The 21532-nt window shown below is 51.7% G+C and overlaps 1 protein-coding gene across 1 annotated transcript in view; it reads left to right on the top strand.

The window, feature by feature from the left end:
* Positions 1–21532, top strand: part of DSCAML1 (DS cell adhesion molecule like 1) — a 340859-nt gene that overhangs the window by 198998 nt on the left and 120329 nt on the right. The window lies entirely within an intron of this gene.

Genomic DNA, 21532 nt, shown 5'->3' with positions numbered 1-21532 from the left:
TGGTAGGACTCTACCCTGCTGGGGGTGGGAGTCGGGGTGCGGGACAGGTGGTGAATCAGCCCAAGATCCCAGCGTCTGAGTTTCCCATGTGGAAATGGAGCTAGAGCAAAGCCGTTGCCCCTGGCGCTCGAGGTTAGAGCCCAAAGTTAGACATGGGGGAGATGAGGCCAACATGAGTCAGTCATCTGAATGCAAGAGGACAGAAGCGGAAAAGAATTTACATGTGCTTCTATTTTCTTGGTTCCCTGAGGATCCCTTAATGTTGGTGGGGGAGGAGGCAGTGAGGAGTAGAATAATCTCCACAAAGCAGGATTGGCCCTTGGCCATTTGGAGATGGTCCCCTGCAGGGTACCAGGAAGCCCTCACCCCAACCCCAAAACATCAGAGCTTCTTTCCTTTGGCTGAAAGCATTGCGCCTGTTAAAATGCAAATTCCTGGAGAAGAGCCATGTCAGACCTTTCCGTCCTTTATATACCACTGTCTGAAGAGGTCCACGATCCATCCATCGTAGGGAATGTGGGTTGGAAAGGACCTCTGAGATCTCTGGGTTCCGCCCCCTCCCATGTTGTGGAGGAATATGTGCAGAGGGCTCGCCCGGTCACATGGCAGTGGGGTGGGGGGCTGGGCCTATGCTGTCAGATGCCCCCTGAAGGGCTCACGGGCTAATGCGGGGAAGGCAGACCCGCACGTGGAAGGGGGTGACGAGCAACGCAAGGCAGAGGGTAATGGCGCTTATGACAGGGGTTAAGGGAGAGAGCAGTATGGGCTGACACAATCAGGAAAGTCACCCCAAGGAGGCGACGCTGCAGCTGAGCCTTGAAGGATGGCAGGCGTTCGGATTTAGATGGGCAGGGGATTCACGTGGGGTGAGATGAATCAGGCCATGGGGGCTGAACGAGCAGGCTTACACTTTGGAGAGCATTGCTTAGGTAACGGGGAGCAGAGGGCTGCTGAGGTGGGAGCAGTGTTTGAGAAGATTCGCCAGGCAGAGGGGTAAGCAGGGGGGATTGGAAGGGGACAGACACAGACGCAGGGAGACTCAGATGTGAGCCGTCTGGTGATGCAAGAGGCACTGATAGGGAAGAAGAAATGAGGGGCAAGGATCCCAAGACTGTCCAGACTCCCCCAGAGCAGTGTGGGGAAGGAAAAGGGCATGGTTTCATGAATCAGAAAACCACCTAGTCACTGGGTGACCATGAGTCACTCACTTCATGCCTCTGGGCCTCAGTGTTCTCATCTATAAAATGGGAATGACAGCACTGATAATATCCCTGCCTTCTATGCAAAGCTATTGTAAGAATGAAAGAAATGAGATCATGATATGAAAGGACTCTGAAAAGGGCCAGGAACATTTTCTGGTCCACTTTCCCCCTCGGACATCAATATTGAAAAGCTCCATACTCACCCGCACCCACCAAGCTTTGTCACTTTCAACCTTATTCACTTCAAAGCACAAATAGAAAATCTTTCTAGGACACTGGGATCGACTAACCAGGTTGCTGGCGGCCAGAAGTCGCTAGTCACTAGTTGGGGCTTTCGAGGGCCACCCCGCTGTGCAGGCTCCACCCGGCTGCACTGGGGCCCGAGGGGATCTGCATCCCAGCACAGACACGGCCCACTGGCCAGGGCAGCCAGCTCAGGCAGTCCCAGAAATGGAGGGTCCTGGCACTGAGGCTGGGCCCTGTGGCTTCTTTCATCTGCTTCACAGTCCGGTCCTCTCTGGTTTTCACTTGACAGGCTTGAGGGCCCCTCACTCTCCATCCATCCATGAGCAACTCTCTCCCTTCCTCCCCACATGCTTGCCCAGGCGTCCTTAGGCATAACCATTTAATTTATTTATATTTATGAAACCTCCAACTAGGTCAATGCACTTTCATGCACATCTTAATAATTGTTGATATGGTGGCGGGGAAGAAAAGGATCGTGTGGGCTGTGGAAACCGGCTCATGACTCTTTCCACCAGCGAGGTCATCCGGGACCCGGTACAAGGGAAATGCCTCTGTTGGTGTACTAACTGCTGAGTCCGTAGCAACGCTGCCTTCCACAGCCCCCGTCAGCACTTCTCCAAAAAACGGAGAAGGGTTTTGTGGTTTCAAACCACATTGCACACCCAGATCCCACTGGACCTGTAAATGGATACGGAGCCCAAAATCAACAAAGCAGCAGCTGAAATGAAATTAGACACTGAGTCCAAAAGAAAGCAGGCTGTGATTCTCACGGCAAAGGGAACTTAACCTTTCTCTTCTGCAAGTCCAGATGCCCTTCTTGTCTCCTGCACTCACCCCTGTCCTCTCAAAATGCACCTGCTCTTACTTGATCTAGAGACCCGCATCCCACGGTTGTGGGGCTTCTGCCTCCATGAGAGCGTGGTGTGTCTTAAAGGAAGCTGTAACCTAGGGGTCAGGCGTGCGTCTCTAATTCACATACAAGGTGAAGTGAATTTTGAGGCGATAGGAATGAACTCAGGGGACAAGATGGGCCTCTGGAAAAGAGAGTAGAATCAATTCAAACAATTAACCAAGTCTGCTGTGTTGGTTTCTAAAGAGGCCATACCCTACGATGCCCAGGGAGTGCAACAGTGATTAAATCCATGGACTCTGAGATCAGAAATCTGAGTTGAAACCCTGGTTCCATGATTCACTAGCTGGGTGACCTTCATCAAGTTAACTAACATTTCTAAGCCTCAATTTCCTCATCAATAAAGTGGGGATAATAATAGAGTACCTAATTCAGAATTATCTTTAGGACGAAAAGAGATAACACGTGCACGTAAACTTCTCAGTGCATGGATTTTACATGCATTAATCTCAACGCATTACGCTCAGATGCACGTACTCGGTGAAGGAAGCCAGTCTCGAAAGGCTACCTGCTATATAATTCCATGTATATGACATTGCAAAAGGGACAAGACTGCAAGGACAGAAAACAGATCAGTGGTTTCCAGGAGCTGGGGGTGGGGAGAGGGGATGACAACAAAGGACATGAAGGAATTTGGCAGGTGACGGAAACGTTGTGCATCTTGATTATGGTGGTGGTTACAAGACTATTGGTGTATGTCTAGAGTTTTAGAACTGTACACTAAAAGAGTGAGTTCTACTGAGTGTAAATTGTACCTCGATAAACCCGACTCCTCCAAAAAAGAGAGAATTCATTCATGCAAAATCCTGGATGCATGATGTTTTCTAGAAAACTATACATTCATGGTGAGTAGGCAATATATGGTAACTCTTCTTATGATCGCTCTGGTGGGGAATCCCTTCCTCTCTTCTTCAAAGGGTCAAAAGGTCGAGTTGGTTGCAATTCTCCTCCAAGGGGGCAACCTTGACTCAGCCACCTGCAAGAGTCCCTTCCAGTCTGTGACACTTGCTAAAGATACTCCACCTCCGTGGCTCACCACGGAGTTTTACATTCGAATGACTGCAAGTTTTCTGTTCTGGTTAGAAGACCTTGGCAGGCTGGCAGACCTGGGGCCCCAGCCTTAGAGCTTAATAGCCACTTTCTCAACTCCCCTTATTGTTCTGTAATCTGTATAATTTTAGGACCCTGTATGGCGCCTTCTCTAAGCTCATGGTTCCCATTAATAATCATGATCGGCACTTACCTAGGTGCTTTTCATTTTCAAAGCCCATTAATTAACACTAATTAATCCACACAGCAGTGCTGGAAGGAAGGGGAGCTATCATTATCCTGGTTGTAAAAAAAAAAAAAAAAAAAAAAAAGAGGCAGAGAAGAGGAAGGCTCCGGGTGACTTGCCTGTGGCTGCAAAGGGTAGGAAGGGATGAGGAAATCCTAGGCAGAGAATCCTGGTACCCAGGTCCCTGCTCAAGGCTGCAACTCTCAGTGATGATTAAAACGGCCAACATTTATTGAGCAACTACTGTGTGCAAGGCACCCCACAAAGAGCTTTCCATGCATTTTCTCAGTTCATCATCACAGCAATCCCTTGAGCACCTCTGGCTGTGATTCATTCCTTTTTACAAAAAAATTAATGGAGACATGGAGAGATGAAGTACCTGCCCGAGGTTACACAGTGCACACACAGTCCATACTTAATCTCTCACTGGCCTCACTCTCCCACCTTGCCAGATCACCCATTAGAGCTAAAGTTGACCTCAGGTTCCTCAAAGTGGCACCCAGGTGGGACAGGTGCTGGGGACTTCGCTTTGTTCTTGCCATGTACAAGGAAGGACGGAAAGGAGCTTTGGAGGCAGCCAGCCCAGAAAGTAGAGAACAGGGCTGACGCAGAGGCCCAAATGAGTAGCCGTAGCATCCCAAACCTGGAGCACACTCCTCCCTTCTTCACCTCCAGTTCCTTCCTTAGCTCAGGAGAAGACCATCCATTCACTCTCTTAACATTTGTGGAGCTCAGCACAACCCTGAGCTCCAGAAGCACCTAAAGATGAGTGAGGCCTGTCTCATGGAATTCACTGTATCTCCAAGGAGCAGAGATTTTTTTTTTAATTTTTTTCTTTTTATAATTTACTTCTTTGGGTCTTCATTACTGCACGCGGGCTTTCTCTAGTTGTGGCGAGTGGGGGCTACTCTTCGTTGCGGTGCTCGGGCTTCTCATTGTGGTGGCTTCTCTTATTGCGAAGCACGGGCTCTAGGCGCGCGGGCTTCAGTAGTTGTGGCACGTGGGCTCAGTAGTTGTGGCTCGCGAGCTCTAGAGCACAGGCTCAGTAGCTGTGGTGCACAGGTTTAGTTGCTCTGTGGCATGTGGGATCTTCCCGGACCAGAGCTCGAACCCGTGTCCCCTGCATTGGAAGGCGGATTCTTAACCACTGCGTCACCAGGGAAGTCCCAGGAGCAGAGCTTTGATGCCTGAAACATCCAGAAATCTCAATGGCTACAAGAAATGGTGAAACTCTTTCTGATTCCCCTACATTTCAAAACCACATTCTTGGGCTCCACAAAACTTGTACATGGAATAACATAATTAATTATTAAATATTCATTTTTTGGATAAAGTTCATTTTTAATTTTTAAAATTTTTTTAACTTTTATACAATTTTGTAAGGTTACTTTCCACTTAGTTATTACACAATATTGGCTGTATTCCTCATGTTGTATACTACATCCTTGAGTGGATCTCATACCCAATAGTTTATACCTCCTACTCTCCCGCCTCTCCCTTGCCCCTCTCCCCCACACTGGTAACCACTAGTTTGTTCTTTATATCTATGACTCTGCTTCTCTTTTGTTATAGTCACTAGTTTGTTGTATTTTTAAAATATTCTAAATATATCATGTGCCTCTAGAACTGAACAGGAACTTCCATTTATTCATTTATTTAATAAATATTTATAATTTATATTTATAATTATATTATTTAATAAATATTTATAATTTATATAAAAATATTTATTCATTTATTTAATAAATATTTATGGAGTACCTACAACGTGCCAGGCTGTGTTCTAGGCTCTAGGAATATAGTGGTAAACAAAACAAATAATGTTCTAGAGATATGCAACAAACAAGAAAAACGTCAGCACATTTTTCTGATATTAAATATCACACCGTGGTCAGTGCTCTGTAGAGAATGGAAATAGAATAAAGTAAGAGAGGGTTCTGTATCCACTATAAAGTGGGTTGTCGGCAAAGGCCTCTCTGGGGAGGTGACATTTAGCTCAGACCTAAAGGACAGGATGGGTCCAGCCGTGTGAAGATCAGGGGCAGAGCTTCCAGGCAGAGGGAACAGCGAGTGCAAAGGCCCAAAGTAGAAGTGGTCCTGTACTCAAGAGAGCTGGAGTGGCCATAGTGGTATGAATAAGGACGAGAGAGCCACAGAGATGGGGTCCAAGAGGTAGGCAGGGAGCAGATTATAGAAAGCTTTAATTAGGGTCATGGTCAGGAGTTTGGATTTTAAGTGCTGTGGCAAGCTACTGGAGGAGACGACATTGTTTTTAAAAAGAATGCTTTGGGGACTTCCCTCCTGGTGGTCCAGTGGTTAAGAATACACCTTCCAATGCAGGGGATGCAGGTTCGATCCCTGGTCGGGGAACTAAGCTCCCACATGCCACAGGGCAACTAAGCCTGCGTGCTGCAACTACTGAGCCCGCGCATCCCAACTAGAGAGCCCGCACGCCGCAACTACAGAGCCCACATGCTCTGGAGCCCGTGTGCCACAACTAGAGAGAAGCCCACATGCCGCAACGAAGGATCCCGCAACTGAGACCAGACGCAGCCAAAAATAAATAAATGAGTGAATGAATGAATGCTTTGGTTGCTGAGTGGAGAGATTACAAGAGGACAAGAATGGAAGCAGAGAGAACAGTCAACCTGCAGAGACTGGGAAAGAAATAAAGGAGGCTTAGACCGGGTCATCGCAATATACTTGGAGAGAAGTAGATGGATCTGGGATATATTGGGTTGGCCAAAAGTTCGTTTGGGTTTTCTTTTTTTTTCAACATCTTACAGAAAACCCCAAATGAACTGTTTGGCCAACCCAATATTTGGAGATCAAGCCAACAAGACTTACTAATGATTGGATGAGGGCAGAAAGGAAAAAGGATGATGCCTATTTTTTTGGATTAGCACCTGGATAGATCAGAATGGAGATAGATTAGAATAGATTTATGGCGACTAGGAAGACCAGAAGAAACAGGTTGGAGTGCTAGGGTGGAACTAAAGTTTCTGTTGTGGACAGGTAAGTTTGAAATGACTGTTAGACATCCAGGTGGAGGTGAAAAGTAAGCAGTTCTATGGAAAGACTGGGGCTACAGGTTCAGACCTGGGAAGCTGTTGGCATATCGGTGGGATTTAAAGCCATGGAAGTAGATGCAAAAACCAAGGGAGAGAGTCTAGATAGAGAAGGGGGTTTAGGACATTGGGGTACACCCCCATTTAGATGAGGAACAGAAGAGAGGAATCAGGAAAGGAGAGTGAGAAGGTGTGGCAATGAGGTAGTGGGGAATCGGGATAGAATGGAGTCATGGAAGCCAAGAGAAATGAAGGGTCTTAGTAAGGAGAGGGTGGTCAGGTGGGTAAATGCCTCTGATGGTACAGTTAGAATAAGAAAATCTTCCATTATGGGAATTTTTTAACATATAGATGCTCAGGCCCTACTGCAGAGCTGTTGAATTGGACAATCTGAAGGTAGGACCAGGATATCAGTACTTTGTAAAACATCCTTCACGTGATTCTGGTCCAGCCAGGCCATGGACGAGGACCAGAGAACACTAATCTAGTCCAGCTCCTGGGCCAGAGACCAGGGAGACTCAGTAACCTGGGGTGATGCCTGTACCAGGAGACTCTAGGATTAGACCACAGATTCCCTCTTACCTAATATGGTGCTCTGTCCATTATACTGTATTGCCACTGTGGATTGGCAGGGGAGGGGATAGGCTTTGCCATGTGGAAATAAGTTGTAGAATAAATTTAGCTCTAAAGCAGGGGCTCAATTTTGAAATGAAGCCCAAGCCATGTGCAAAGTGTATTGCCTCTGTGTAAGATGCCTAGAATATTCACCTCAATGGTAATTGGCCTTTGAAGGCCACCGTTGCGGTGGCTCCAGCCCAGTTCTCAATTTTCTGCGCTTGGATTATCCACTTGCAGTGATGAAGATGTTGACTCTGCAGCCGATTGTTTCCTGACTCTCAGGACACAGCTGGATCCTTCTCTCCAGCAGCTCCTGCCTGATCAGGAACTGAAAACGAAAAGGGTTTTGGGTACAGAGAGAAAAAAGCTTGTTGAGGTCAGGCTTCACTTGTGTTGTATGAGGCTTTGGGAAGGGATGGCGGGGAGATTTCCATTTCTAACCACTTCGCGTGTGCCAGGCACTGTGTTACGAGCTTTGTGGATACAGGGACCAGCCACCCTCTCTCCGATCTACAATTCCGACAGGCCTCACCCCAGCCAAATGGGCACGAGCCTCTTCTTTCTGATCGCCACCCTACAGCACGCCACCCCGTGTAGAGAGATGAGCCCTGCCTGCTTTAGAGACCATGATTCACAGCATCTTAGTTAGCGGGGGTTGGGGGGGCGGGATGGCACAAGCCTCTCAGCCCCAGCCGTGCAGCAGGGTCAGCAGAAGGAGCTTTATACAATCAGATGCCAGGTCCTCACCCCAACCTACCGAGTCAGAAACTTCAGGGGCGGAGCCTAGACTTCTGAACGTTGAAAAGTGGTCCTAATAGGCAAAGATTAAGAGCCACTGATTTAAAGTTGATCATCAGGTCCCCTGCAAACCTTTCCTCTTCCAGGCAACTCATCATGACTGAGCCTTCCTCGTAACGCCGTCGGCTCACGTGGACCTGGGCCCCTGTGGTTTCCATGTGTGGCCAGGTCTGTTAGGCCCTCCCTTCCTGGCCTGTACAGTGGAATCATTTTTTGCTTCACAAGGAGTCAGGTTGGTGCTGGTGCCCAAGAGGGTTCCAAGGTTTGCTGTAGGCCCCAAGGCAGGTGAGAGCCCAGAGCGCCTCATGTACTAGTGTTCCTCTGGTCTAGGGCCTGGACCTCTGTCCTTGGGAGGCAGCAGGGAGCCAGACTCAGGGGCCCACATGCCTGGAACTGGCCTCAGAGGAGAGATGACAGCAGAGGAGCAGCAGAGAGGATACAGGTTCCTATAGTTCATGTCCGAGACCCGATGCTGAAGAGCCCACAGGTCGGAGGACAGGCCACTCCACAGCTATCTGGCAGGGGCCTATCTGACGGCAGAGGGCAGGGGCCTCGGGCAAGCAGACCATGACAGCCCAGCTTCCAGATAATAAGAGAAGGCACCCCCCCTCCTGAGCCCACCACCGATGTCCCCCCCCCCCATCTAGTCTTCTCCTCACGGTGGAGGTGTCTACAGGGTCTTTTGAGAGCAGGGCAGACACTCCAGTAGCAGGCCTCTGTGGGACCAGCCGGGGAATCAGAATTTGCTGTTCCTTCCCAGGCCCCTAAATGGGTGGGTTCCCCTCAAGGATACAGTGCCCATTTGTCCTCTCTGGAGTTGGATCCCACAGAGGACAAAACTGAGACCCAAGGGCCAGAAAGAGGCCCTCCCAGGATGGCCTTGGAGTCGAGGTCAGAGGGTGGGTGGGTGCTCTGAACCTCCCTCTCATCCATCCAACTCCTGGATTGAGAGATTTAGCACTCCCTCCTTGCCAGCTCCAGAAAACCCTGGAATTTTAGAGCTGGAGGGACCCAGAAGGAAGAAGGGAACTAGCACATGTTCACCGTAGAGGTGCTTTGGAGCCAGCCCTTCACTTCAGGGATGAAGAGATTTCCCCCGAAAGCCTGAGCTTGGAGGAGCTCTTGGAATGAGCCAACTCCTCACCATGCTCATGCCACGGCTGCCCTGGGGACCCCTGGGCACAGCTGTCTTGGAGGGATGGGAAACACCCAGGACCCGAAGAGGTGTGTGAGCTGGAAGCCCAGGCACCCCGGCTCCCCAGCCTCTGCTCTGCCACCAACCACAGCGGCCTCACCCCAGAGGGCATGTCCCCCCTGAAGGCCGGACAGGAGAGCCTGTAACGTAGTCGGCAGCCTGACGAGAGGCTTCAGCTGATCCAGAGACCCCTGGAACACACGCCTGTAGACAAGCCTTTACTCCACTGTCCCTCCTTCTGGGAAGGCCCAGCCCCTCCACTCTATTAACCAAATCCCCCAACTCCTTAAAGCTTGAGAACCTGATATCCAGCAGAATCAGGGATGCCTTCCCTGCCTGCTCCCCTTCCCCGGGGCTCTCCCACCTCTGAGCCCAGGTGCCGACTCACTCATTTCAATGATGCTTGGTGGAGTCTGGCTACACACCTGTCACCTGTGTCTGCCTCAGTTCCCCGACTAGACTATATCCTCCTTGAGGGCACGGACTGTTAAATATGCACCTTTACATCATTTACTCCCCTTGCCCTGAATGCATAGAACATACAAGACTAAATACATTGTGTGTGTGTGTGTGTGTGTGTGAGAGAGAGAGAGACAGACAGACAGACAGACACACACACACACACACACACACACAGGTGGGCCAGGCTATGGATCTTCAAAATTATATTGACTCAAACACAGTAGAGGTTTACGTCCAAGGTGATGGCCTGATCTGTAGATGACTTTAGGCACCCGGGCCCCTCCCATCTTATGGCTCCTCCACCCCTAGGGCCTCACGTTGGCGGCATCCATCCACAGAAGGGGAAATAGAACTTGGATATCCACAGCTTCGGAGAAGTCTTGGTCCCAAAACAGCTCAGAGGGGCCTGGGAAGTATGTTCTAGCTGTTCGCCCAGGAAGCAGGGAGGATGTTACGGAATAAAAATCAGTGGGCATCAGGCTGCCCACCCCAGCCTGGACGAGATGCTCAGCCCAAGTGATCAGTTAAAGTTTGGAGCTGAAGGAACCCAGAAGGGGTCTCTCCTCTCTTTGGCCCTCAGTTTCTTTGCAAATAAATGAGGATAAAGCACCTGGCTTTCCCACTGTACAGGGCAGTGATGGGAACAAAATGATGGAACAGCTCCTACAAGGATTTCATCCTCCAAGTACTTGACAAATGACTCGACGAGTAACAGCTTTTTGTACTGTTACTGACTATTATTGACACTCATGGGCCCTGCCTCCTGTTTGAGTCCTGGTCTCCAAGAGCGTTCGCCTCTTGAATGTTCCAGCAAGTGTGAGGAAGGCAGTCATGCTGGGAGATGCTGGGCTTTCTCCTTCAGCTGTGCCGGGGTTCCCAGAAGGATGTGATGGGCTGGGTCGGAGGGAGGAAGACAAGGTTCTCCTTCACCAGGAAAGGGATGGCTGCATTCCCCCTCCAAAAGTCTCCCGGGATGCTGCCCTTGGCTCTCACCTGAGAAGGTATAAGGGAGAACTTGGCATAGGGAGGACCTAGCACTCCAGGGGGGTCTGGCCCAGCTGTGCTTCATTCATGTGGAGCTGGCGTGACGGGCAGCAGGAAGCTGCAGAGGAAAGAGGCTGCCAGCTTCGCTGGGAACTGTGGTCTCTGCAGGACCTCTGGTTGTTGTGACTTAGGGATTTCCACCTGAGAGGGGGATCAGCTGGGGCTGGCAGAGCACAGAGGTGACACTGTCTGGGGCCTGGGACTAAGGGATCAGGAGAAGGCTCTCTCAGGAGAGAATGGAAGGTAGACTCTGACTCCTTGCAGCTGCCAGGAGCTGAGGGGGGTCTTGAGAGATTCTTCTGGACTGGAATCTGATCATCATCAGTATCCATAACTGAGGACCCCTGAAGGCCGGCCACAAGCTTGCAGAGAACATATGGACAGTCTACTCTGGGCCTGACCCGCCGACCGTAGCAGGATCGGGTTTGGGTGTTCAAACCACCTCGGGCTGCTCTAGCATGTGCCTGAGTTTTGAGTGCTGGCTGGAGCCCCTTAGCAGCAGCAGTATGACCTTGAGCGTGTCCCCTAACTTCATCTCTGCATTTGGGGAAGGAGATGCTGAAACAGTAGCTCTCTCACAGGACTGTTCTGAAGAACAGCTAAGACAGCATCTGTGAAAGTGCCGGGCTTCCAAACTGTTAGCTGGCATCACCGTAGTCACCACTGTGACCACGAAGGCTGGAAGGGACCAACACATGGAGGTCTCTTTTCCCCTCCCTCTGGCAGAACCTAATTGACCCAGCAGTCTGTAAGAGCCGGGACTCTGAGGCCCTCCTGCAGGGTCTGGTTATACCTGCACTTGAGCTAGCCAAGGGGAACTTGAGCAACGAGCTCCTATCAAATGAAGGGGGTGCGGCAGATAACCCATCTTTATTTCCCCTCAGTGGACAAGGATTGCTTGATCACCTTCACTCGGCTGAATTTTGAGGACCAGCTTTTTGCAAGGCCCATCCCCCCAGATACTGGCCTTCCTAATAATTCACCTGCAAATCCTCACTGACCACCTCCTAAATGCCCATCATTGGTGTTACACTGGAAACAGAGCTAGTATGACCTGAGCACACACCCCCGAAAAAATGGGGGCAGGGCAAGAAGGCCCTGGCAGGATTCCAGGGGTGTGGGTGGGGAGGCCGAGGCCTTGCCAAGGACCGTATTCCACAGCTGGAAATCCACGTTAATAATGATGACAGCGAAACGCCAGATCCAGCTTCCCCACCGCCACCGGAGGCTCCCTTCTCAGCCTCACTGACCTCGTCTCCCAGGACTAGGCTGGGAATCCAGTGAAACCACAAAGAGTTTCTACCCTGTGGGAATTTTTTTGATTTGAAGGGCAAGGCCAGAGTGCACAGCTGGAGGTGGGGGGAGAGCGGGGTGAGGCCCATTCTCCATCCTCCCCCTCCCTCTCACTTAGCTGTTCTGAGCGGGAGAGAGGAGAACTAGCTAAGCCCCAGAGCCAAGGCTTCACCTGGGAATGCCTGGATCACAGCAGCACAGAAGGACAGGCTAGGGCTCCAGGAAGCCACAGAGAGTGGAGGAAAGAGCACTGGGCAGGGAGTCCAGGACTGGGCTCCTCCTCCCAACCTGGCCACTCACTCCAGGATCTTGGGGAAATCTCTCTCTCTCTCTCTCTCTGAGCTTCAGTGTCACCATCTGTAAAATAAGGATACTAATCCCTACCTCTGCAGTACTTGAGAGGACTCTGTCAGTGTCTGGTGCATAGTAGCTGCTCAATAAATGGTACCAGTGACTGCAGTGATGAAGGTGATCTCCAAAGCCCCTTCCTGCTCTGAGGCCTCTGCTCCCACCCCAGAGGTACCTCTCAGGCCGCCCCCTCCAACCATGGGTGCTTGAGGAAACTGAGCGGGACACAGCCCCGGGCCCTCCAGAGCTCTGGTCTCCCTGTACCTTCCCCACCAGGGCTCGGCTCTCTGGGCCCTATTCCTTCCCCCAATGAAGCTTGGATTTCATTATCTCATTTGTCTGGGCTCCTGGTGCCCAGCTGAAGATCATTTGACATGGGAGCTGGGTCCTGTACAAGGCCAGTATTAATCCTCAGAGCTTAGCCTCATCCCTCCACTGCCATGTGTGGAAAGCTGGCCCTGCAGCTGGCGTGGAGCCAGGCTGGCGGGAAGCAGGAGACCTAATCCTGCTTTCAGCTCTCCAGGGAGAGAGGCTCCAGCCTCAGCACCAGGTTCCAGCTGCCTTGGCCAGTGGCATCCTTGTATTTTAGCTGAACCTCCCACCCCCAACACCATGAAGGGTCATGGCCCTCAGTGGCCCCTGGGGTGAGTAGGCACTGCCAGCAAAGAACTCCACCATCTGCCACTGGCCACGAGAACAGCATTTACGAAGTGTGATAGTCAAGGGAGATTGTAAGAGGTCTTGCACACACAGTAAACCAGTTCTTTACACAGGACTTCTCAGAGCCTTTAGTCGCTCAGTCGCCAAATGTATATCGAGCACCTGCCAAGTGCCAGGTACTCGGCTAGCTGCTGGCAATAGGTGGTGAATAAGACAAGTTTTATGCTCTCACGGGGCTTATATTCTAATGCAGGGGAGATAGAAGATAAATGTGTAAGCAAATAAGAGCTTCAAATTGTGGCGAGCGCTATGAAGAAAGTAAACCAGTGAAGGCTAGAGTGGGATTGAGGCGTTAATGTGTGTTGTGAATCTCCAAGGGCGGGCAGAACTGCATTTTCTATGAACAGCTCTCGGGACCGGAATTCCTTGGAAAGGTCTTGAATAAGCAAGCACGAGAATGATGCTTCGAAAACTCCGATTAAACGTGTCAGTCTTTGGCACAAAACCCCCTAAGGCCCCCCATCATCTCCAGCACAGCATTCAAGGCCTTCTCTCGGCTGGCCCCTGCCATTCTAGCTCATTTCCCTCCTCCCCTCTATAAAGCCTGCCGGCTCGACAACCTCCCCCTCACATTCCACAAGTTTGCCCAAGGTGTTCTTTTACTTCTCAGGAAGTCCTTCCTCACTTTCTTTGCCTTTGCAAACACATCCTCATCCTTCAGGGCTGTATTAGCCCGTAAACAGCCCGCTGTAATAAGCAGCTCCAAAGTCTCAATGACTTAGTACCTTACACGTTTATTTCTCACATCATGTCCCTCTCAGTCGCTGGGGGCAGAGCTCTCCTTCTCCTGAGGTCTCAGAGCCTTCCACTGGAATCCATGTACTGGCCCAAAAGTTCGTTCGGGATCTTATGGAAAAGATCTTTTTCCGTAAGAGCTTATGGGAAAACCCAAACGAACTTTTTGGCCAACCCAGTATATGGCCAGTAAGCAGAGAAGAGGGGGTGAGCGTGGAGGAACATGCAGGAGGTCTTGGGAGCCAGGCCTGGAGTGGGTGCATCATTTCAGCCCGCATCCCATTGGTCGGTCATACAGGCCTGCCTGGCTGCAGGGAAGGCTGGGAAATGTAGTTTTTCTCGGAGCCTACAAGGAAAGGAGACTTGGCCCATAACATTATCCGGGCCACAAAGACCCAGTTCAAATGTCACCACCCCCGTGAAGCCTTTCTGACCTTCCCCTTAGCAAAATTAGTACAGAATAAATTAAGGGTGGTAGCTTGGTGTGATAGAAAGGAGGTAGGATGGGAATTAAGGGGCCTGGGTTCATGCTCTGTCTCTGTAATTCCCGAGCAGGGGTGGAGGGTAACCTTCCTTCTGACTCCTTCACTTGACCAACTCCTCTAAAAGCACAGGTTCCAGGACTTCCCTGGTAGTCCAGTGGTTAAGGCTCCGTGCTTCCACTGCAGGGAGCATGGGTTCGATCCCTGGTTGGAGAGCTAAGATCCCACATGCCTCGCAGCGCAGCCAAAAAACAAAACAAAACAAAACAAAAAAACACAAGTTCCTCTATAAGTCTCCATTCCCTCCTCTATAAAATAGAGATGATGGTGATGATAAAAATCACCTGGGAGGATAAAATAAGGCAGTCCACATGAAGTGCCTGAGCCATAGTGAGTACTCAAAAATGTTATCTAGGATCAGCATAAACTCTGAGAACCAGGTCAGGTCATCAGTTCTCAGACCCTGGGGTGGGGAAGACCATTCTCCAAGAGATGCCCGCCCACCTCACAGAATGAGCCGGCTCTTCTGCAGCTGTCAGCTCCGGCACTCGGGGGGCAGGGTCTGCACTATCCCTGATCTGGCTGTACCCCCAACTCAGTCTTCCGGTTGCCCTTTTCACGTCTTGTATAGTTTGCTCTCTGCCCTCGGAGTGGTCCTCACCGTCACACAGTTCATCCCGTGGGGAAGCGGTGCAACATGTGTCATTTTCTCTCCACTTCTTGTTTTTTAGAGTCTCCCCGTGTTGGTGCCCATCCTAATAGTTTTCCTCCTCTGCTCAGCACTTAACTGCTTTTACATTTTCCAAACAAGGAGTTAATGTAATGGTGGTAAAATTCCTCAAAACGAAGCACAAGTAGCAGATGTGAGAGACACACACACACCGTGACAGAGGAGACCCAAATGACGCAGGAGGGCGTTAAGGACCTCAGGGCCTCCAATGAGACTCAGTTTCCCTCTGGCACGCAGCTTTGTTCACATCTGTGAAGGTCTGGAGGTAGAAAGTTCACAAGGAGAGGAGCTTTCATCAGTTGTTTTTAAAATGCAGCTGGCCCCTGAACCCTCCTTCCCAGCCCTGCCTAGTTTCCACCTCAGCTTGGGCTCAGTATTTAACAAGCTTCTAGAGCTGGGGGCCTGGAGGAGGAGGGGGCCGAGGCAAGCTGCCTCAGCACCATGGATCCTGCAGCTCCGTCCACCTCATATGGTGCTGGCTTGCTCTTTAGGTTTGCTTTTTCTATTCTTTCCTTTTTCCCCCTTTCCCTGGATCTCTTAACTTTCCTTCTATGTGTAAGAAAGAAGGACACCATAATAAAACAGCAAACTGCCCCCCCCCAGTTAGCGGCAAGCAGCCTCCATCCCACGACTGGAGTTGGGGTGGGTGACACACCACCAGGAAGTGGGCTTGGTGCTCCAGTGATGGCTTTTGACGGTCACCTCATTTCAGTAAGCAGTGGGCTGGGATGGGAGGCATGGGTGGCGTGTGCTGATGAGTAGCGATAATACTAATCCTTTCTTTTCTGCATCGGACCCTTCTATGCCATGTCTGCCAGACTTACGATGTCCCTGTGATATGGATGTGATGCTCCCAGTTTAGAAAGAAGGAACTGGAGTTTAGAAAAGTGAAGCACCTTCACGTATTCATTCATTCATTCATGCTGTATGTCAGCTACTGGCAAAGAACTAACATTCAGCCCAAGTCTGTTGGTCTCCACTAATTCATGCTTCCTTGACCTTGGGCCTCAGAGAAACTTGCCTTCCACCAAGGAGACCCACATGTCAACATTTCTGTGCAACTCACAACAGCATTAAACACGTGCCACGAGGTGTGAGGGCTCAGAGCAAGAATTGGTTCCAAGGAGGTCTAGAGGCACACAGAGGAGGTGACATTTGCATGGGGGTTGCGTGGAGTCCAGACATAAGGGGAGCGGGGGTTGTGATGTGTTCAAGGAGAGGCGTACCCTAGGTGGGGAGCATACATGGGGCCCCAGGGGCTGCCTGGGGACCCATGATGTGTTATTGATGGGAGCCTGAGCTCTCAGGCTCCGCACGGCAGGCTGGCATCTTAGAGGGCCACTGCATGCTGTGTCAGACCCACAACCCCAGAATGCCTGCCCGTCTGAAACAAGGCTGCAGGCAGAAGAGCTCCTATCGTGGGTGGTCTGTGATACCCCGTTCTCTCCCAGCACTGTCTCTCCCAGCACTCTCTCTCCAGCAGAGGCTGTGAGGCTGCTCCAGCTGCCTCCCCACCCCCTTCCTTCCCTCACCCCCCATCCTTGCCCTGAAACATGTTTCTCCTGGGCTTCTATGCCCGTGGAATCATTGCATGCAGTCATTTATTCATTCTACATCTACCAAGCCACACTGCGCAAGGCACTGGGGATACAGCTAGGGTCATAACAGACGCAGCCCCATCCTCAGAGAGCATATATTTGAACAGGGAAACACGTCAAAGGCAAATGCATGCGGTGGTGTGCAATACCCAGGTGCTCTGCAGCGTGTACAAGGGGTGTCCAGCCCGTCCTGAGTGGTCCCTGAGGGGTTTTCAGTGAAAGTGAAAGCTGAGCTGCGGCTGAAGATAAGATGCTAGTGGAGGGGGCAGATGGGTGGGAAACAGAGACCCAGACCTTCACAGGTGGGGAAGCTTCAGGTGCAAAGGCCCCTAGGAGAGGGTAAGAGAACCAGGGGAAGAGCGTGTGGTTCTGGGCAGATGGAGTAAGGTGAGGGGCAGGGAATGGCTGGAGACGCAGGCAGTAGTCTCATCAGGAAAAAGCTCGCGGAGGTTAGAAAGGGGCTCAGCTTTCATCGTGGCGGCAGCGCAGAGCCGCTGCAGGGTTTTAAAAGATGGAGTGGCAGCATCACAGAGCGCCCCAACTGGGCGAGGTCTAAAGAGTCATCTGGCAAAGTCCTCACTCTGCACAAAGAAGCCAGAGCTGGGAGAGGGGAAGCCACAGGTCCAGTATCACTGAAGTGGTCAGGACCCAAGCCTCCTGACGCATAGCCCAATGCTCACTGCCCTGGGCATAGTCTAACTTCCCATTAGGGGGGATCTGAAGGTGCACGAGGAAAAGGGCTTCCGCTCACCTTGCGCTGCTCTGATGAGAGGCGGGCCTCATTCCCGGGGGGCTTACGTCTTGCACAGCGCACACGCTGCGTGTTCACTAGTGAGCCCTGTGCCCTGATCGCCTGGAGCGTCTGTTCCTGCAGCCTGGGCTTTCCTGCTCACCTGTGGCTGTGCCTGGGCGCCCAGCGCCCACCCTCCATCTCTGTCTCTGGGCAACCCTGGAGCCTAGCCTTCGGGACAGCTTGTGGTCCAGGCCAGCCGGGACTGGGGAGTTTGCGCTTTGTTAAGCATTTCCTGTCACTGCTTCATGAATTATTGAGTAAATGAAGATTAATTTTACAGTAATAAGGAAAACCTCAAAGGGATGGGCAGTGGGGGAGATGGGGTGAAGACGTGCCCAGGATGGAAGCCCTTGCCCCTGAGGCCAGCATGGCTGGGCAGGATCTTACGCCAGTTTGCTCTGACACCACTCTGAGCCCACGGGCCTCTCCCAGGTCTGGTACAGGGAGCTGGTGGGACGGCTCAGGCAAGTCGCACAGGAGCTGGATGCGATAGCCCCCTCATGAAGAGGCAGAGGCAGAAGCAGGGCAGGAATGGTTGCCCTCTCTAAGTTCTAGAGAGTTCTGGAAACAGCCTCGGCTAGGAGTCAACAAGCTGGGTTCTAGTTCTGGCTTTCCCGCTAATAAACTAGGTGTCCTCAATTTTCTTAAATATAAAATAGGATTACTGGTACTTGCTCAGTCTACTTCATGGTGCCACGTGCGAATCAAATGAGAAAGTTGTTTTGACAGCACCGATATGAGCTATTGCGAGGCTGTGACACTAGACAAAGGGACTGCGGTGGCGACAGCTTGGACCATCACTTCACCCCTCCGGGCTTCTTTGCATACCGCATGGAGTTGTCGTGCTGGTTAAGTGAGATACTTTATTAAAACGCCTACCACTGTGCCTGGCACGAAGCAGGTGCTCAACGGACAACAGCTGTGTTACAACTGTTATTATTTCCATTATCATCCTCCTCATTGCTAATAGAATGCAGTCCCTTCCAGCCCTTGAATTCTTCAATATGTCCCTGGTCAGGGTGGTCCCTCCTCTCTTCCAAGAAGAGGCTGACCTCAGCCCCTCACCTGCTCATTGTACCCCCTACCCCATCCCAGAAGCCACACCTGTTCACTCGGGGAACGGGCCTCAGGAGATCGGACCCAGGCTGGAGCTTCTCTGGGTTTGGGGCAGGCCCTTCCTCTCCCCCAGCCCTAGGCCCCAGCTCCTCCTAACCTGAGCCTGACTCACCCAGCCAACCCGCACATCTCTGCGCCTGAACGGTGGCCCCCCGTGTGACCTTTGACCTTGCCCAGGTCTGTATTCCCGACATCCTCTTCCTCTGTGCCGAGGTCTCTGCCCCTCCTCAACCCAGCCTCCTTACCCTGTGTTTCTCCAAGGCACCCGGCCCTGGTGAAGTGGGTCCTGACAGCAGCTTATCAGTTTGCCCACAGCTGGACACCCACTGCTCATTTTGTTGACGCCGCAGTGCCCAGCGCTGCCCTGTGCCTGGGAGACGCTGGTTAGAGCTGACTGCCCACCCACCTCCTCCCTGCTTTTTGTCCTCTCTCCTCCGATTCCACCCAACCAGGGTTTCTCAGCCTCAGCACTGTTGACCTGATAAGGGAGGCTGCCCTGTAGGATGTTTAGCAGCATCCCTGGCCTCTACCCGCTAGATGCCAGGAACAACACCCCCGACCCAGTTATGATGAGCAAAACTGTCTCCAGACACTGCCACATCCCCTGAGGGCCAAAGTCGCCCCACCTGAGAATCACTGTCCTAGGCCTTTCCCCTCTTGACCCCTAACGCCCACCCCTGTTTACACCAGGCACTGGACTAAGCACCTTCTCTGCTTGAGCCGCTGCTCTTTCTCCTGGTTGCCCAAAGCCAGGCTGCTCAAGACGGAGACCGAATGCAAATTGCACGCAGCAAAATGCTTTGCTGGTGCCTGGGGCCTCTCCCTTGTTTTTGGTTCCCATGAAAGGGAGGAAGAGGGACTGGGGCTCTGAGAAGCTGAAGCTTTACTCCCTCCCAGCGCCCACTGTACCACCCCCTCTGTTGACACTGGGTCCTCCAGAGAGGGAGAGCAGTGGTGGGGCTGGGACTGCAGGCCCAGAAGGGCCTGGTTCCCTCCAGGACAGGAAGCCTGGGCCAGTTCCATGCTCTGCAAAGGTACAGAGGCAGGTGGGAGCAGGGCGGAGCCTCTTCCCTGGAAGGCAGGGGTCCCGAGCCCCATGTCTGTCCCAGGGAAGCAGCCTGCACTGGCAGTAAGCACTTTCAGCCTCATCTCGGGAGGTGCCTTCAGTCTCCTGTCAGAGCCCCTCCTGCCGAACTCTGCCTTTGCACCTGCTACCCAGGCCCCCACGCTCTTGACCTCCCATCTGTGACCCTTGACACGCACTAGAGTTTCTAGGGGACATTTTCATTTCCTTCAGCATCACCATGAAGGGCTCAGAAGTAATCCTCATGCCTGTTTTAAAAGATCCCTCATCCAGGGCTTCCCTGGTGACGCAGTGGTTGAGAGTCCGCCTGCCGATGCAGGGGACGTGGGTTCGTGCCCCCATCCGGGAAGATCCCACATGCTGCGGAGCGGCTGGGCCTGTGAGCCATGGCCGCTGAGCCTGTGCATCCGGAGCCTGTGCTCCGCAATTGGAGAAGCCACAACAGTGAGAGGCCCGCGTACCGCAAAAAAAAAAAAAAAAGATCCCTCATCCAAGGTCTAGTCCCTGCCTGGTCCTGTCTGGACTGGCCCCTCCCTGCATCCATCTCCAGGAAGGACAATGCTCCCCTTTTGCTGGGGAGATGCTAACGTGTCACCTTTTTATCTAGCGCTCTCTTCCCCACCAGACCAATTTAATCTGCCAAAATGGATCAGTACCACAGCTAAGAAGATGCAGATAAGCGGGCCGTTAAGCTCTAGGTGGGTGTGGCTACAAAAGGATGCCAGCCCTTCCCCAATGCACGCAAAGTCCTGCCGAACAAGCTGACTTCTCAAAGCACTTGACCTTCACTTGGAGGTAGAAGACATGACCACATCCATCTCTTTGGCTCTCGCTGGCGCGTGGGGTGTGAGCTACAGTCCCAGGCTGAGTGCCTACTCCCTGGGCCCTGGAGTCAGGTGGGATCTCACACAGGGCATATTGATGGGATGTGCCTTTGTCTCTAGCTTTTCTCCGCATCCCCTCCACCTACTTCCTCTTAGACCCATTAGTAGGGCCAAGTTGGAGGGTGAAAGAAACTGGACAGGACTTAGATTGATGACTATGAGCCTGGAAAGGAAAAAGTCTGGTCCTCTCTCACCTCCTCGTCTCCATCCTCTCTCCCTCTCTCCCTCTCTCCCCCCACCTCCCTCCCTCCCTCTTTCTCTCTCTCTCTCTTTGCTCTATAAACGGAAACAAATTCATCTTTCTAAAGCACTCCTCCCGTCCTACATACATGCCACCATCCAGAAACCTTCAGATGAGCCCAGACTCCTTGCCCTGGCATTCAAAGCCTCTGCCATCCAGCCCTCCCCTCTCAACCACCTGGACCTCCTGTAGCCCCCAATTTACCCCTCAGCTCCGGCCACAGGTTTTACTGTCTGTAAATATCCCACAGGGGGACTTCCCTGGTGGTCCAGTGGTAAAGAATCTGCCTTCCGATGCAGGGGATGCAGGTTTGATCCCTGGTCGGGGAACTAAGATCCCACATGCTGTGGGGCAACTAAGCCCACGTGCCACAATTACTGAGCCCGTGCTCCTCAACTAGAGAGCCCTCATGCTGCAACTAAGACCTGACGCAGCCAAAAAAATAAATAAATTTAACAAATAAAAAAATTTTTTTTAATATCCCACAGGGACTGAGGATGGTCCCTCTCCCCCTTCTTCCTTCAGGGTCACTGAGCACTTGCTGTGTGCCAGGCCTCGTGCTTGTCGCTTATAACCATTTGTCTCACATAATTCTCATGACATGCCTCTGAGATTGGTAACACAATGACCTTCTTTTGCTAATGTGGAAATGGGCACAAAGGAATTGGAAACCTGGCCCTAAGTGACAT

This window comes from Neophocaena asiaeorientalis, unplaced genomic scaffold (genome assembly GCF_003031525.2).
Source record: "Neophocaena asiaeorientalis asiaeorientalis breed wild unplaced genomic scaffold, Neophocaena_asiaeorientalis_V1.1 scaffold479, whole genome shotgun sequence".
Lineage (NCBI taxonomy): Eukaryota > Metazoa > Chordata > Mammalia > Artiodactyla > Phocoenidae > Neophocaena > Neophocaena asiaeorientalis.
This window is presented reverse-complemented; position numbering and strand designations above follow the sequence as displayed.